The sequence below is a fragment of the Schistocerca cancellata genome, chromosome 5 (assembly GCF_023864275.1).
Source record: "Schistocerca cancellata isolate TAMUIC-IGC-003103 chromosome 5, iqSchCanc2.1, whole genome shotgun sequence".
In the NCBI taxonomy this organism is placed as follows: Eukaryota; Metazoa; Arthropoda; class Insecta; order Orthoptera; family Acrididae; genus Schistocerca; species Schistocerca cancellata.
Genome location: NC_064630.1, coordinates 164,145,765 through 164,163,742, shown reverse-complemented (window position 1 = coordinate 164,163,742; position 17,978 = coordinate 164,145,765).

Sequence of the window (17,978 nt, the reverse complement as noted above, 5' to 3'; positions counted from 1 at the left end):
ATAAGGCAACTAACTATGCGCTATGGTGAAGGAAGAATTAGTACAGCTGTTACAAAAGGAGAGTCCAAGATAGGGAATTCGTTACCTTCCCCGTTACCATGATCGGTGCACTTTAGTTACCTGGGTGAATGGCAGAAATTTTTTCTTGCGAAGAACAGGTTTTGCCTGCACAGGCAGTACTTTATTTTCAGTCATTCTTAATGATTTGCTAATTTTGATCCCTTGGTAACTCTCACAGAAACATCATCAGTTAGACATAAATACAAGACGACACCCACAAGCCGCGCGGTCTAAGGCATCTCGTCACGGTCCGGGCGGCTCTCCCCCGTCGGAAGTTCGAGTCCTCCCTCGGGCATCGGTGTGTGTGTGTGTGTGTTGTCCCTAGCGTAAGTTAGTTTAAGTTAGATTAAGTAGTGCATAAGCTTAGGGACCGATGACCTCAGCAGTTTGGTCCCATAAGACCTTACCACAGATTTCCATTTTTTACCACACCCGCAAGGCAAAAACACATTTTATGTCAAGTGACGATTGTGGAGTGTTATGTCACGAAAACCGACACGTTTAATGACACCAGTTACGAGTGACATAACTACATACAGTGGGGTAGTCAGACACACTTCGTAGTGCCCCAAATTACACTATGCCAGTTTGACGCTCGGCAAGCACCATTGCAAGCGATTATTTGGCGATTTTTATGAAAATATGAAAGCTGAAAAATGATTTGCATATATTGTTCCCTGTGTTATAATTGGACAAAATTCATCTTTATTTTTGTTTTATCGTTCACTGCTAATTAATTCTGAGTCAAATAATGAACAGTAGTAGGTAATTCTTGACAACGATCTGTGACCTTTTCTGCAGTTGATAATCAGTTGGTCCTCTAGTAGCTACCCTGAACATTTTGATTTATCAGTCTATTAAGAACTGTCTCCCAATTTAGATGCTGATTGCTTGCAGAATTCTCTTATTGTTCATTTATTGTTTTGTCAAGCAGACATTTGTCATGAAGGATGAAGTAGTATTTTTATTTTGCAGTTCGTTCTTCACCCCGACAGTGTTGAGGTTCATCTAGAAGTTTCTGATATTTGATTTCCTACTTTCGTGTCTTTTGTTTTTTATCTATTAAGATTTGGGCAATGCTGTGCAGCTGTCCATCGCATCAACGTACCATCTCCCTTAACACGTATTTTACTGTATATTTTCTTTATGACTCAAGCTTCGTTGCTCACGAATTGGCAAGGAAACGTATAGTCGTCTATTCAAGGGATACGTTCCGACAATCACCTAGAGAGATCGAGGGAAACAACCGGAATCCTATGGCCAAAACTGGATTTCAACGCCAGTTGATCTAAATTTAGGTCCACCTTGAAGTACCCATTTTGGAGAAGTCTGAGCTGACGAGAGATCAAGAAAGCAAGGAATACTGTTACTCATTTGAGAAGGATAGCACATGTACCGTAGATTAGGCGAGAATAAGGCAAGTGTTTTTCAGCCTGGCGCACAGTTAATTCACACAACGGTCGATGAAGCTCTAGCCCTCTATTCCTGAACAGCAACGCTAGAATATTAGCGTTTGACGTCACTGTGACATCAAAGCAAGTTGCATCCATATTTCATTCAGATCAAAACTGTAACTGTCTGGTGCTTTGTAATTCATCACCAGCAGGAAAATCAGCGTTTGTTATTAGTGTTGTGTGAAAAGTAACGATACTAATTTCAACGTCTTCTGAGATTAATGCCACATGTTAGCTGTCAGAGGCGTGTTGTAGGTAATGTTTGTGTAGCGGAGACGTGTTATCCGTCAGGAATTAATTAACGCAGCGACCGTGTTTCATTTCCGTCGGGCTATCTGGCTGGTAAGAATGCGGGCGTTGACCATCAGATGGAAACGTACGGTCGTAGTAACGAGCGCTACACCGATTGGGCAGGAGTAAGATTATGCGATTAACAGCTGGCCGCAGCTGCTACCTCCGCCTGGTGAGGCTTAGCTGGCCTGCAGGGAGAGCGGCAAAACATGAATTTCTAATTGTCGGAAAACTACCTCACTGAGAAATGTGCCAGAATTGCTTCTGTTGAACTAAGGTCAAATTATTAACGAGGGTCATGAGGCTGTTGTTTCGGTCTACAACCGTAAGGTTGGTATTATGTATTACTGCATTCATTATAACTGCTGCACCCCGCTTTACCTTGCATACTAATATCCACGCCTGCCCTGCTATTTTAATTTTTCATCACTCCCTAGCAGCAGCACTCCGTAGTACACATCTCCACATACGTGTCAGGCAGTAAGTCTTTGTGGAGTGAGGAAACTGCTGGCCAGCCATACCTGTTGCTACATACACTCGTATCCACAGGTAAAGTAAGTCAAAAGAATGAGGGAATATTTCATCACTTAGGTAAAAGAGTCTACATAAATTGAGTGGAAGAAAGCCACGTGAAGAGTTGTCCCAATTTTTTATGCCCCGAAGCTGCGGCGTCTCGTGCGAGTGCAGATTCAGCATCTGAGCAGACTGTTACAGTAAGAGGCGTTGTGAATGTGGCAGCCGACATTGAGCATGGGATGATAATCGATGCAATACGCTTGGGTCATACAGTGCTGGAGGCTACACAGTAATTTTGGCTTCTGAGGTCAATAGTCACTGGGATGGATCTTCATGATCGTAGAGACAATGTTTGCACACTAGAAAACCGCCGGAAAGGACCACCACAAGTGTGTGATATTGCCGCCTCACAATACAAACGACAATCTACTGTGAGTCACAACTACAGGTGTGCTTTACTCCCATCCAAGCCAAGCTGTGCCCAACCCGGGTAGGCCTTTGGAATCGTGCTTGCCTGTCCGTCTTCCCACTGTGCTACATTACGTAGCAGTTTATTTTGTACGCTTTCGTTGTAACGTTATGAGTGGAATTCGGAAGTTGAAGAAAAGTCTCTTTTTTTCCGAGTAGCACAAGATGCGGTTCGGTAAAATACATATTCATTTTGAGTCATTCTAGTCTAGAAGATGGTGGATTTTGTTCGTTCTTTCTTCCTTTTCACCATATTTCAGTCTTATTTATTTATTTCTCTGCAGCTTCACCCTCTTTCAAGTAGTACCGGCTATTCTCAATTCGAAACGTCTTCAGCTCACCTCTAACACATGCTTTCTGTAGTGAGCAGAACCATCTCTGAAAGTCAAGATCCGTTGCACCTAAGAAACTGAAGATGTCTGTTCTGCTGCAATGCTAACTAAAATAAGGTTTTAGAAATCTAGCTTCTGTAATCGTAGTATGTTCCAGCCAAATATGACCTCAGGTAAACCAATTTTAATTACTATTTCCATGATATATTGCAGGTTCACTGAATTCATTCTAAGTGGCCAAAATGGTTCATTCTGAATATCCCAAATGCATTTTAGCAAACATTAACTTCGTTTTACATATAATGTTAAGCTAAAAAGTACGCATCTGAAAGAAGCTTTTCTTTCATACTTAGCTTACTTCGCTCTACATTGGCTACCACCAGAATGTGGTTTTTAATATCCATTGAGACTTATTTTTTTTCTATTTCAGTCAATATTTGCTCTAAATTTAGAAAGCCTGTATACTGCTATATCGCCTCAAATCCGTAGTACACATCTCCACATGCGTGTCAGGCAGTAAGTCTTTGTGGAGTGAGGAAACTGCTGGCCAGATTTAGACTATTGTCAGTTGTAGCAGGCCGAACGTGGCCCGTGAAACTCGCCAGGTTTGCGGAAAACCAAGTTGGCCTGTTTTAACCACTGTGCTTCAATATACATGGACTCTTGTGTTTGCTTTAACGGTTGCGGCGGAGATAGGGACAGGCAAGCTAGAAGGAGAAACTGTACACGTCTGGTCAGGTCTCCGCCGATTTGAGCGTGGAGCGTCTAGAACTCATTATTTTTTTCTACCAGAACCGTACGTGAGCAAATGCGTCGCATAGGCTTCGAGTTGACAAAGAGACCAAACACTGACAAAAGGCTTGCGAACACTATCTGTGGACCATGGAATAGTGGCGCCGTTAGAAATGCTGAGGTGAAACCCTGGTTTAGTTGCATCGAGCTGATAAATGCTTGAGAATGTGGCATTGTCTCATAGATTTATGGATGCAGCATGTCAGCAAGGCTAAATACAGGCAGGAGATGGTTCAGTTATGATCTGTGCTGTGCTCACATGGTCACAAATAAGACCCATTGTCCGACCGCAGAGACCAAAGACAGATGGACGTTACGTGCGTATCCTTGCATACCATCTGTATACCTTTCTGGCAACAGAACACCCTGATCGATGTGCCCTGAATCAACAGGATAGCATAACAAGTGACAATTCTTTGGTTGCAAGCAGGTGATGAACATTTCATTGAATTCATAACAATGGCTTGGCTCACCCAGATACCCGACCCTACCCAGTCGAGCATAAAACATGGTTTGTTGCTAATATCCGTATAAGCTCAACGTACGCAGCACCAAGGGCAAAAGAACATTTGTTGGTAGCACTGCAAGATGGTGCATAAATATCTATCGTGAACGAACCGCGTAGAGTGGTTCAAATGGCTCTGAGGACTATGGGACTTAACATCTTAGGACATCAGTCCCCTAGAACTTAGAACTACTTAAACCTAACTAACCTAAGGACATCACACACATCCATGCCCGAGGCAGGATTCGAACCTGCGACCGTAGCAGACCCGCGGTTCCGGACTGCAGCGCCTAGAACCGCGTAGAGTCCACCGTTCGACATGCTTTTGCAATTTTGAGGGCTCCAATGACTTTGGCCACTTAATGTAATACGGTAAACAACAGCTAAAATTTTGAATCTTTCTGTAAGGAAGAACCCACGATATTGATAAGTAACTTACAGGTACGTAGTACCATTTGTAAAAACCGACGCCGCGCGGGATTATCCGAGCGGTCTTAGGCGCTGCAGTCATGGGCTGTGCGGCTGGTCCCGGCGGAGGTTCGAGTCCTCCCTCGGGCATGGGTGTGTGTGTTTGTCCGTAGGATAATTTAGGTTAAGTAGTGTGTAAGCTTAGGGACTGATGACCTTAAGTCCCATAAGATTTCACACACATTTGAACATTCTGTGTAATTTTTTTAGGTCAAAAAAGCATCTGTTAAATCTACAAAGGAAGAAGCAATGAAGGTTAGGGCTTGAAGGCCGACGAAGTCTTTAGAGACGGAGGACAAGCTCACGTTCCAATAATTCGATATATCCCTGAGTTTTTTGTCAACAAAAGAGGAATAAGATGATTTGTTGGTCTAGAACATTTATATAGTAGTACTTGAGTTTCCGGTGTTGCCCAGGTACATATTTGATCTAATCTTCTGCTAGTGCATCTCATCCTTCCACCTCTCTCGCCCACTTCCTCCTCCTTCCTCTCTCTGCCCACCTCTTCCTCGTCCCTGCCTCTGTCCATTTCATTCTCTTTGCTTTCTCTGTCCATCTACTCCTCTCCCTTGTCCCTGTCCACATCTTCTTCCCTCTATCTCTGTCCATTCCTCTTCCAACCTCTCTCAGTCCATCTCCTCATCCCCCTCTCCATCTTCTCCTTTCCCCTCTCGCTGTCCATTTCCTCCTAGCTCCTCTCTCTGTTCATCTCTCCTTTCCTTTCTCGCCGACCGCTGTGGCCGAGCGGTTCTAGGCGCTTCAGTCCGGAACCGCGCTGCTGCTACGGTCGCAGGTTCGAATCCTGTCCCGGGCATGGATGTGTGTTATGTCCTGAGGTCAGTTACGTTTAAGTAGTTTTAAGCCTAGGGGACTGATGACCCCGGATATTAAATCCCATAGTGCTTAGAGCCATTTGAACCATTTTTTCCTTTCTCTGTCCATCTCTTCCTTTCCCCTCTATCTGTCCATCTCCATCTCTCCCACTGTGGGATTCGCATGCTTCCCGAAAGATGGAGGAAAGTAGTGGCCAGCGATGGCCAACACACTGAATCGTTAATTCCATTTCCTCCTAGCTCCTCTCTCTGTTCATCTCTCCTTTCCTTTCTCGCCGTCCGCTGTGGCCGAGTGGTTCTAAGCGCTTCAGTCCTGAACCGCGCTGCTGTTTCGGTCGCAGGTTCGAATCCTGTCCCGGGCATGGATGTGTGTTATGTCCTGAGGTAAGTTACGTTTAAGTAGATCTAAGCCTAGGAGACTGATGACCTCGGATATTAAGTCCCATAGTGCTTAGAGCCATTTGAACTAATTTTTCCTTACTCTGTCCATCTCCTCCTTTCCCCTCTCTCTGTCCATCTCCATCCATACCACTGTGGCATTCGCATGCTTCCCGAAAGATGGGGGAAAGTAGTAGCCAGCGATGGCCTATACGTTGAATCGTAAACTTTTTGGAACTTTGAGAAAAACGGCGAAAGTAAAGTTGTAGACCTAATACATTATTGGATTCAGATCTGGGGACCTCGCCACTGGATTTTACCCGTTCATCTTCAGTGGTCCTCGCTATACTCCGCGGTACGGCGTCAGTTACCTGCCAAGAGATTGTTCGCAAGTCCGGCATGGCCCGCAGGAGACGAGCAACAGGCGAAGTTTATTATGTGGGGGAAGGCTGCGACCCCGATCGGTTCTTTACGCAGTCCCGGGCAGCGGGAGCCGCGCGCCGTCAGCGGCGACTCGGCGCTTTACGCCGGCAGTAAACTCGCGTCGCTGACGTGCCAATGGCGGCGAGCGCAGATAGCCGCGCCGGCGCGCCGCAGCCCGTGAATCTGTCTGCCCGGCCTCCGCTCTGGGCCGCCGGCTCCCCCAGACTTAACGCCGCGGACTACCCGCGCGCGCGCTCGTAGGTGCGTAGCGGGGCCGGTTTGTTATTTGTAGAGCAGCCTGCCGACAAGGATCGTCCGCTGCTCACAGGGCTTTATCGAGAATCAAAGCGACTTCTGCCGACGCGAGTTATTTAATGAATAGTAGTATCCTTGTCTCTTTGCAGCGCTGGTCGGTAACTTCTGCTAACGAATAGAGGAAGGACTCCGTTTCCACAATCCCTGCTCGTATGTCTGGAGCAAGGTAGAGTTTGCAGTGTTGGTCGTTGCATTATGAGCAGCGGTCTGACTTGTGGCATAACGCATTCCATGCAGATTTTATGCTACAGCTGGACACCTGTGGAGCCTACGCTTTGGGAAAGGAAGAAGGATGAAGATTAGAGTTTGAAGGCCCGTCGAGACGACAAATTCATCAGAGACGGGAGACAAGCTCACGTTCCAACAATTCGTTACATCGTTGATTTTTTTCAGTCGACAAAACGGCTTTTTGGATAGGAGTAATATGATTTGTTTTCATCGCTTTGGTCTAGAATATTTATGTAGCATTTGTCACCTTTGGAACGTACTGAAAGAGGACCTTTCGCGTGTTGGAAAGCATTGAACATCCATTCAGGCAAATGAAATCGCTTCCTTTTTCTTCCTCTTTCAGCCAGTCCTTTCATTGTTACCTGGCTTCTGGCGTCAAATGACACCACCTACAGTAGAATATGAGCTTACAAAAGATTGCTGAATAATCAATTTTATTACTTGATTTTTACCGGCATTCAATAAACGTTACATCCATCTGGTATATAGTTCTCTTTTACGAGGGTTGTAACTTTAATAGTGGCAAACTATATATTTACAGCCCGTACAAAATAAGTACGTGTTTCAAAGTTTTACCGACCTTCAAAGTAGTCACCAGCATTCTGTATAACCCGCTGCCAGCGATGAGGAAGTCGTAGGATACTCTTATCAGTGCCAGTTGTGTTGACAGTTCGAGCGGCGGGATCTATTGCCCGACGAATTTGTAGCAGTTCAGAAAAGAATGCCGTAAAGTGTTTCCTTCAGTTTAGAAATCGAGTTGAACTTACGAGGGCTTAAGTCAGGGGAGTGCAGTATGTGGTATAGCACTTAGCAGCCCCATCAGTCAAACAAATCAGCGACAGCTTGCACTGTACGTGCTTGAGCATTGTCATGCAAAATGATTGTCAGGTCCTGCAGAAAGTATCATCACTTCTGTCTCTAAGCTGGTCGTTGGTTGTGTTCCAAAAATGAACAGAATAGAGGCAGAAGTGATGACACTTTCTTTAGAACTTGACCATCATTTTGCAGGACAGTGCTCAAGCACGTACAGTGCTAGCTGCTACTGATTTGTTTGACTGATGGGGCTGCTAAGTGCTATACCACCTAATGCATTCCCCTGACTTAAGCCCTCGTGAGTTCAACTCGATCTCTAAACTGAAGGAAACACTTCACGGCATTCGCTTCAGAAATGCTACAAATACGTCGGGCATTAGACCGCGCCGCTCGAACTGTCAACACAACTGGCACTGCTAAGAGTATCCTACGACTTCCACATCTCTCGCAACGGGTTATACACAATGCTGGTGACTACTTTGAAGGTCAGTAAAACTTTGAAATACGTATCTATTTTGTACGAGCTCTAAATAAATAGTTGCCACTATTGAAGTTCCAACCCTCGTAGTTAATCTGTCATATACGAGTATGCAGCACCGCATTACTTCTCATATTCCAACTTATCCAAATGAACGAAACACATAAGACTTTCTAGAAAATTCTTCGAAACAAAACATTTCCGTAATCAAGTTGACACTTGACTTGCGTTGTTGCATGCGCCAATATAACCACACCAAAACATCATTCATACAGGGTGTTTCAAAAATGACCGGTATATTTGAAACGGCAATAAAAACTAAACGAGCAGCGATAGAAATACACCGTTTGTTGCAATATGCTTGGGACAACAGTACATTTTCAGGCGGACAAACTTTCGAAATTACAGTAGTTACAATTTTCAACAACAGATGGCGCTGCAAGTGATGTGAAAGATATAGAAGACAGCGCAGTCTGTGGGTGCGCCATTCTGTACGTCGTCTTTCTGCTGTAAGCGTGTGCTCTTCACAACGTGCAAGTGTGCTGTGGACAACATGGTTTATTCCTTAGAACAGAGGATTTTTCTGGTGTTGGAATTCCACCGCCTAGAACACAGTGTTGTTGCAACAAGACGAAGTTTTCAACGGAGGTTTAATGTAACCAGAGGACAGAAAAGCGATACAATAAAGGATCTGTTTGAAAAATTTCAACGGACTGGGAACGTGATGGATGAACGTGCTGGAAAGGTAGGGCGACCGCGTACGGTAACCACAGAGGGCAACGTGCAGCTAGTGCAGCAGGTGATCCAACAGCGGCCTCGGGTTTCCGTTCGCCGTGTTGCAGCTGCGGTCCAAATGACGCCAACGTCCACGTATCGTCTCATGCGCCAGAGTTTACACCTCTATCCATACAAAATTCAAACGCGGCAACCCCTCAGCGCCGCTACCATTGCTGCACGAGAGACATTCGCTAACGATATAGTGCACAGGATTGATGACGGCGATATGCATGTGGGCAGCATTTGGTTTACTGACGAAGCTTATTTTTACCTGGACGGCTTCGTCAATAAACAGAACTGGCGCATATGGGGAACCGAAAAGCCCCATGTTGCAGTCCCATCGTCCCTGCATCCTCAAAAAGTACTGGTCTGGGCCGCCATTTCTTCCAAAGGAATCATTGGCCCATTTTCAGATCCGAAACGATTACTGCATCACGCTATCTGGACATTCTTCGTGAATTTGTGACGGTACAAACTGCCTTAGACGACACTGCGAACACCTCGTGGTTTATGCAAGATGGTGCCCGGCCACATCGCACGGCCGACGTCTTTAATTTCCTGAATGAATATTTCGATGATCGTGTGATTGCTTTGGGCTATCCGAAACATACAGGAGGCGGCGTGGGTTGGCCTCCCTATTCGCCAGACATGAACCCCTGTGACTTCTTTCTGTGGGGACACTTGAAAGACCAGGTGTACCGCCAGAATCCAGAAACAATTGAACAGCTGAAGCAGTACATCTCATCTGCATGTGAAGCCATTCCGCCAGACACGTTGTCAAAGGTTTCGGGTAATTTCATTCAGAGACTACGCCATATTATTGCTACGCATGGTGGATATGTGGAAAATATCGTACTATAGAGTTTCCCAGACCGCAGCGCCATCTGTTGTTGACAATTGTAACTACTGTAATTTCGAAAGTTTGTCTGCCTGAAAATGTACTGTTGTCCCAAGCATATTGCAACAAACGGTGTATTTATATCGCTGCTCGTTTAGTTTTTATTACCGTTTCAAATATACCGGTCATTTTTGAAACACCCTGTATAAACGCTATCTCTCTTTCGGATGAGATAATTTCACTTTGCACTATTCTTTACGAGGACAAACAGTGAGAATAGAACTTAAGGGAGGAAATAAGGAACTTTTGGACGTAGCATCTCGCCGTCGACATTGAGAACGTAAGAGACGTAGAGCAAACATGAATTTATTCATGACCTTCTGCATTTCAAGTATTTTGCCTGTAATGGTTATCATTTCTTCCTTGGTCTTTCCAGACTTCTTCAGACTATGGACTATAATTTGTGAATTCGTACCGCTGTCTGCCGTAGTTTATTCTGTCGATATGTTCACTCCATTTTCTTCTTTTGTCTTCAGTACTGTTTCTTACGTTCAATATGTTTAATACCTTCCTAATTTCGCTACTTTTAATCTGTCTGCACTGCTACAAATCTCACTTCAGCTGCCTAGATCTTAACTTTCTTGTAGTTTCTGATCCACGACTCATTTCAGCAAAGTAGTGTGGGGACGGCTATTTCTTTGTAAAACTTTGTATGTCTATTGTTTCACATATGTTTCCACATTTTGCTACTATATTGTCTATTCTTTGCCATACTCGTATGTATGTTACGTAGCATCCCAGATAGTTAAAGTGACTGCTCGTTTTACTACAGAATTATTCACTATTTATGTTCTTATGGTGTCCCTTCCCATAAAAGCTATTCTTTTAATTTTGTTTGTGAGTATAGTCGTAGTCTTCATCTATTTTCTTTACAATGTGAATTCCTTTTTGGCATGTCAACCTCTGCCTCTGAATAAATTGTGATATTGTCTGCACATAAAACACAGCTCTCTTTTTCTGCTCTAATAACGTGCATGGAACTTGGCTTCCCAGTCAAACAGTAGATACTCCACGTAATTGTGTCCATAATTAAAGTTACAGTTTTAAAACACTGTAGAAAGAGAACCATTGCTCAGAACGACGTCAAATCTGAACAGCGTATTATTGACGCAGGGGGAAACGTCGTGGAACAAAATAAAATTAACGAAAATTTGACTAATAGATGGGACTGTAAGATTCTTAACATAAATGGGGTCGGCTACAGATGACACACGAGTCGCAATACGACAATTATGGTTTGAGTAGCACATTACACCATTCCTACTGCCGCTTCACTGGCTGTGCAACGTGCGAAGGATTGCTGTCTTTCATAGAAATGGTCCTACTCAGACGTCCACGCTTTTGAAGGACTGGAATGGCGCTGGTGTGCAAAAGACTCTCATAGCGATTACCAGCGACGCTGCAGGTAAGAGGGCCCGTAGGACTCACCAGCTCAAAAAAAATACGTCCCTATGATAAATGAGACCGTCAACCAGCACCAAACAATCACGTTTACAGAATAAAGTAGTACCAGTGGATGTGCGTGAGAATTTTCCGTTGCCCATATTCTGCAGTTCTGCGTACTAACAAGTCGTTGGAGATAGAAATGGGCTTCGTATGTCCATAGAATGTTTCATGGCCTTTCATTGTCCACTTCCACGCGATCAAGATATTCCAGAGTGAACGTTTGTCTTGCTGATGGACCAGCACAAAATAACTCATGAACTTAGGTGGCCGGCCGGAGTGGCCGAGCGGTTCTAGGTGCTTCAGTCTGGAACCCCGCGACCGCTACAGTCGCAGGTTCGAATCCTGCCTCGGGCACGAATGTGTGTGATGTCCTTAGGTTAGTTAGGTTTAAGTAGTTCTAAGTTCTAGGGGACTGATGACCTCAGAAGTCCCATAGTGCTTAGAGCCATTTTTGAACTTAGGTGACTTTGTATGATTAGCAATTCAGGATGTTTCGTATGATTTTACGCACCGCGCTAGCAGGCATGTCTAGGGCAATTCCCTGTGCATTGCATGTTTGCACACCACTGCTGCCCCCCCCCCACTGTAGTGCTGTGGCCACATCCTCGACAGACGTCTGATCAACTGCTTTCCTCCGTCTGTCACACAGCACTTCAAAAGAACCTGTCTTTCGAATGCTGCAATCATTTTCACCAGTCCCTCAGGAGACATCGAACTAACGCCTTTGCAACGTATGGGGATTTATTGTAAAATTATCGATATATTGAAAAATATCTGTTGGTAGTCTTAGTCGACCATGAGTTGCTATCTGACTTAAGTTGGCTCTGTTTAAACGCGCGGTTATGCCCCGAGTATCATTTGCATCGAAATTATCATTACACTCTAATTATTAAACAAAAAAATGGTGATTGCTAGAGAAGGATACAAGGTGACAGACAAAATTTCTAGTTGGTGTGATCAATGGCAGCTAGTTCTAAATGTAGAAAAATGTAAGTTAATGGGTGTGAGTAGGAAAAATAAAATCTCAGTGTTCGAATACAGAATTAGTAGAGCGTCATTTGACACAGTCACATCGTTTAGATATCTGGGCGTGACTCTAAAAAGCGATTTGAAATGGAACGCGAATGTGAGGATTGTGGTACGCTAGGGTTGTTGGGAGATTTTTAGGAATTATTTATTTAGGGTTATTGGAGAATCTTAGGAAAGTGTAGTAAAGGAGACTGCACATCGGACAATACTGTAACATCTTCTTGTCTACTGATCTCGTGTTTGGGATCCGCACCAGATCGGATTAAAGTAAGTTCAAATGGTTCAAATGGCTCTGAACACTATGGGACTCAACATCTTAGGTCATAAGTCCCCTAGAACGTAGAACTACTTAAACCTAACTAACCTAAGGACAGTACACACACCCATGCCCGAGGCAGGATTCGAACCTGCGACCGTAGCATTAAAATAAGTCATTCAAGCAGTTCAGAGGTGGGCTGCTAGATTTATTACCGATAGGTTCGAACATTTAGGTATTACGTGAACTCATATGAGGATCCCTGAAGAAAAGGAGATGTTCTTTTGAGGAACATTAGCCGCGTGGGATTAGCCGAGCGGTCTCAGGCGCTGCAGTCATGGACTGTGCGGCTGGTCCCGACGGAGGTTGTCCGCAGCTCGTGGTCGTGCGGTAGCGTTCTCGCTTCCCGCGCCCGGGTTCCCGGGTTCGATTCCCGGCGGGGTCAGGGATTTTCTCTGCCTCGTGATGACTGGGTGTTGTGTGATGTCCTTAGGTTAGTTAGGTTTAAGTAGTTCTAAGTTCTAGGGGACTGATGACCATAGATGTTAAGTCCCATAGTGCTCAGAGCCATTTTTTGAACCGACGGAAGTTCGAGTTCTCCCTCGGGCATGGATGTGTGTGTTTGTCCTTAGGATAATTTAGGTTAAGTAGTGTGTAAGCTTAGGGACTGATGACCTTAGCAGTTAAGTCCCATAAGATTTCACACACATCTGAAAATTTTTTCGAGAAACGTTAATGAGAAATCTGACAACTTAAGCTGACTGCAAAACGATTCTACAGCCGGCAATATATATTTTGCGTAAGGACCACGAAGATGAGGTACGTGATATTAGAACTCGTACGGAGGCGTATATAATGACGGAAAAACGTATCGCGATGCCAAGCGGGAGTTGTGAGACGTAAACGAAAGTTGGTAGGTGTGTTTCTACGTCTGAAAGATGACATCTCTTCAACGTTCACTCCAGTCGCATAATAGTGGCGCTAGTAGCGCCACACTGGGGATGCAAATAAGATTTTATTTAAATACGTTCTGTAACGGTCGTGAGCGTTAGTTACTTTTGAGATTAGACGTGGTGAAATGATGTTAGTCAAGAACGCCTTTAAGGCGAGATGACGCCATTATCAACATCTCACAGAGTTTGAACGAGGTCGCGTAATAGGGCAACGAAAAGCTGCGATACTACAGAAGGACTTGGAGGTAATGTAGACACTGTAAATGACTGCTAGCATGGATGGTCACGAGAAAGTACGGTCGCAAGAAGACCGGGTACGCAAGGCCACGTGGCACTTCCTAGAGGTGCAAGACTGTCGTGTTCTGCATGTGGCTCTGGCGCATCGAACTGCATGTGCAGCGGCAATCTGAGCAGCGGTTGGCGCCACAGTGACACAAAGAACTGTTACAAATCGGTTAATTCAAGGACAGCCCCGAGGCAGGCGCCCCGTAGTGTGCATTCCACTTACCCCAAACCAGCGCCATTTACGACTTCAGTGATGTCAAGCGAGAGCATATTGGAGGGCAGGGTGGAGGTCTGCTGTGTTTTCTGATGACAGCTGGTTCTGCCTCGGTATCAGTGATGGCCGTATATTGATTAGGAGCAGGCCAGTTGAGCGCCTGCAACCAATTACGGTGTAGACACACTGGACAAATATACGGAGTTAAGGTCTAGGGTCTGGTTATCTCACACACCCTGACTGCAAATTTGTACGTCAATCTGGTGATTCGAACTGCTGTCACTCATGAAAAACATTCCAGGTGGTGTTTTCCAACAGGATAACACTCGCCCACATACCGCTGTCGTAACGCAACATGCACTACAGAGTGTCGACATGTTGCCGTGGCGCGCTCAAACAACAAATTGTCTGAAATCGAGCACACATGGTACATCTACGAACGATAGCTCCGGCGTAATCTACAAACAACGCTAAATTTTATTATACCGCCCGACCAAGTGCTACCGGCATGGAACTGCATCCGCAACCAGACATCCGCCATCTGTGCAACACAATGCTTTCACGTTTCCATGCTATTATTCAAAGTTCTGGCGGTTACATCAGTTATTAATGTACCAGCATTTCACATTTGCAATGCTTTTCTCGCGCTTACATTAACCTGTGTTCTTGCAGTGTTAATCAGTTAAACATGTTACCTACACAAATGTATTTCCGAAATTTCTTTACTTACTCTACATCAATGATTTTTGATTTCGCGATTTTTTTATCTGTCGGTGTAGATAGTAGCTTTTTCCTCCGTTTGTGAGTGCAACCGAGAGGGAAGTGACTAGTGGTGGTACAGCGTACCCTCCCCCGCCATGCATCACACGCTGGGTTGCGGAGTATGTATGTACACTACTGGCCATTAAACTTGCTACACCGCGAAGATGACGTGCTACAGACGCGAAATTTAACCGACAGGAAGAAGATGCTGTGATATGCAAATGATTAGCTTTTCAGAGCATTCACGAAAGGTTGGCACCGGTGGCGACACCTGCAGCGTGCTACATGAGGAAAGTTTCCAACCGATTTCTCATACACAAACAGCAGTTGACTGCCGTTACCTGGTGAAATATTGTTGTGATGCCTCGTGTAAGGAGGAGAAATGCGTACCATCATGTTTCCGACTTTGATAAAGGTCGGATTATAGCCTATCGCGATTGCGGTTTATCGTATCGCGACATTGCTGCACGCGTTGGTCGAGATCCAATGACTGTTAGCAGAATATGGAATCGGTGGGTTCAGGAGGGTAATACGGAACGCCGTGCTGGATCCCAACGGCCTCGTATCACTAGCAGTCGAGATGACAGGCATCTTATCCGCAAGGCTGTAACGGATCTTGCAGCCACGTCTCGATCCCTGAGTCAACAGATGGGGACGTTTGCAAGACAACAACCATCTGCACGAATAGTTCGACGACGTTTGCAGCAGCATGGACTATCAGTGACGCTGCATTACAGACAGGAGCGCCTGTGATGGTGTACTCAACGACGAACATGGGTGCGCGAATGGCAAAAAGTCATTTTTTTCGACGAATCCAGGTTCTGTTTACTGCATCATGATGGTCGCATCCGTGTTTGGTGGCATCGTGGTGAACGCGCACTGGAAGCGTGTATTCGTCATCGCCATACTGGCGTATCACCCAGAGTGATGGTATGGGGTGCCATTGGTTACACGTCTCGGTCACCTGTTGTTCGCATTGACGGCACTTCGAACAGTGGACGCTGCATTTCAGATGTGTTGCGACCCTTGGCTCTACCCTTCATTCGATCCCTGCGAAACCCTACATTTCAGCAGAATAATGCACGTCCGCATGTTGCAGGTCCTGTACGGGCCTTTCTGGATACAGAAAATTTTCGACTGCTGCCCTGTCCAGCACATTCTCCAGATCTCTCACCAACTGAAAACGTCCGGTCAATGGTGGCCGAGCAACTGCCTCGTCACAATACGCCAGTCACTACTCTTGATGAACTGTGGTATCGTGTTGAAGCTGCATGGGCAGCTGCATGGGCAGCCATCCAAAGTCTGTTTGACTCAATGCCCAGGCGTATCAAGGCCGTTCTTGCGGCCAGAGGTGGTTGTTCTGGGTACTGATTTCTCAGAATCTATGCACCCAAACTGCGTGAAAATGCATTCACATGTCAGTTCTAGTATAATATATTTGTCCAATGAATACCCGTTTATGATCTGCATTTCTTCTTGATGTAGCAATTTTAATGGCCAGTAGTGTATATACAGATGTAGGTGAAGTAAAGTGACTGCGGATAAGCGACAGTCCCGGTTGTGAGTCGTGTTTGGGTTGCACAATCTACTGCCGGCCACCGCGCGGAACGGGTGCGAGGCGCTCTCGAGCAGCGTCGGAGTAAAAACAACGCTCAGCCTGAGACCAGTGTGGCTCGCAGCCGGACATGTTTCTTCCACAGACTGTGAGTAACGACAACGACACCACGCAGACAGACGTCCAGGAGACGTACGACCAGATTCGGTTTGCCGTATGGCCATGAGCGCCCCATATTGGTACCACTGATAGCTGGTTGGTCGTAACAGTCCAGGTTTCCGTACTACTCTCTCGCCAACGCGCCAACGCGATTTACGTGAACGCAGATAACGCTGACGTATGTGCACGAGTGGTTGGACACTTTGATTGCACCACTGATTTTTCCTGCTTCCACAAAGAGACATGTAGAAAGTATTTGTTACTTAAGCCTGTATGGGACTGTGCACTATAAAGGTATTCAACTAGCCCTTTCAAACGCCCATCGAGGTTATAAAATAGGCTGTAGCTCCCTCTCAAATTTTCTGCAACTACAACAGGAGAAATGGTCCACAGAGAAACAATTCAGCTGCCCTTACTGCTGTGTTTTATGCATCCCTCGCCGGCCACTGTGGCCGAGCGGTTCTAGGCGCTTCAGTCTGGAACCGCGCTGCTGCTACGGTCGCAGGTTCGAATCCTGTAGCCGGCCAGAGTGGCCGAGCGGTTCTAGGCGCTACAGTCTGGAACCGCGTGACCGCTACGTTCGCAGGTTCGAATCCTGCCTCGGGCATGGACGTGTGTGCTGTCCTTAGGTTAGTTTGGTTTAAGTAGTTCTAAGTTCTAGGGGACTGATGACCACAGCAGTTAAATCCCATAGTGCTCAGAGCCATTTTTCGAATCCTGCCTCGGGCATGGATGTGTGTGCTGTCCTTAGGTTAGTTAGGTTTAAGTAGTTCTAAGTTCTACGGGACTGATGACCTCTGATGTTAAGTCCCATAGTGCTTAGTTCCATTTGAAGTATTTTTTATACAGCCCTCAGTGCCTTCAAATATCACGTGCAACGTTTCCATATTCTCTCGCTCGCTGTGCGCAAATTCTTAGTCCTGTAAATAAAATGACCAGGACCTTTTGGTAGCAAATTTGACGCAGTTAATTTTTGGATTACAATACGTTTTTTGCGGGAAACCACAGTTTTTGAGTTATTCAAGAAAACACATTTTTGGAGATTGGTTTTGTACAGTTTTCTTGAATAATTCGGAAACGGGGGCTTCCTGCGAAATCCCAGGACGAAGTTTCACTACATTAAATTTCTTACGAAATTGTCCAGTTCGTTTATTTTTTTTTTGTTTTTTTTCTGTCGGACTGATAGTTTGCACGAAGGGAACGTGAGGCTACGAAATTCTTGCTTGTAATATTGGAAGACTTTGCGGGTTGCATGAAACCGAACAGTAGGGGTAGCTGATTCGCTCATTA